This window comes from Carlito syrichta, unplaced genomic scaffold (genome assembly GCF_000164805.1).
Source record: "Carlito syrichta isolate Samal-C Ts95f unplaced genomic scaffold, Tarsius_syrichta-2.0.1 Scaffold307224, whole genome shotgun sequence".
Taxonomy (NCBI): domain Eukaryota; kingdom Metazoa; phylum Chordata; class Mammalia; order Primates; family Tarsiidae; genus Carlito; species Carlito syrichta.
Genome location: NW_007251320.1, coordinates 299,068 through 299,505, shown reverse-complemented (window position 1 = coordinate 299,505; position 438 = coordinate 299,068).

Here is a 438-nt window from a genome sequence, read left to right as displayed (position 1 = left end):
GGGGGGAGGGGAAGGCCGGGGGGGCTGGCAGAGGGGACAACAGCTGTGGGGCCCTAGAGCTGCAAGGGGTTGAGCTTTGGAAGAAGGGAAAACAGGCCAGGGTGGGGTGGGGTGCTGATGGGACAGAATCTTGGGAGCAGAGGCCCAGTGGCCAGACACTGCAGGGGGGCCTGGTGGACCTCAGGAGTCTTTGGACTTCATCCTTAGGGCAGATACTCCCACCTCCTGCTATTGAAGGGTCTCACCATGGCCTCAGCTGGTAGGATTTGCATGTTAAAAAGATCACTTCTGCTGGAGGCTCAGCCTGTAATCCCCCGCCTTTGGGAGGCTGAGGTGAGTGGATTACCTGAGCCCATGGGTTCAAGACCCGCCTGGGCTGCGAGACCTCATCTCTACAATAAATCCAAAAATCAGCCGGGCGTGGTAGCACACGCCTGT